Source organism: Alligator sinensis, unplaced genomic scaffold (genome assembly GCF_000455745.1).
Source record: "Alligator sinensis unplaced genomic scaffold, ASM45574v1 scaffold34_1, whole genome shotgun sequence".
Lineage (NCBI taxonomy): Eukaryota > Metazoa > Chordata > Crocodylia > Alligatoridae > Alligator > Alligator sinensis.
In genome coordinates, this window is record NW_005842151.1 from 2,018,022 (window position 1) to 2,018,310 (window position 289).

The following is a 289-nucleotide window of genomic DNA, read 5'->3' on the forward strand; positions in this document are numbered from 1 at the left end:
CGGGCTGCAAGCGGAAGCCCATTGCAGCCTGAACGTCTCGGATTTAGGGCAAGAGTTGCATGCAGATTAGTAATTGACGGATCATAATTAGGAGAAGAGGGAGGGCACCCGGGGAGGCGGGGGGGCTGGCTCTAAGCACTAAGTCTGCCTCGAGTCACACTTGGCTTCCTCCAGGCTCATGGCACAGGGACAATGCGGGGGCGGGCACTGGCACCGGCACGGCCAACCTACCCCGCACCGCCTGCAGGTACCGGGACTTCCCAAATCACTTCCAGCTTAATTATTAGCA

The 289-nt window shown here is 58.8% G+C and overlaps 1 protein-coding gene across 8 annotated transcripts in view; it reads right to left on the reverse strand.

Moving 5' to 3' along the window:
- The window catches only part of LHX9 (LIM homeobox 9), a 16,893-nt gene that overhangs the window by 14,799 nt on the left and 1,805 nt on the right, over positions 1 to 289 (reverse strand). The gene's annotated exons all lie outside the window — the stretch shown is intronic.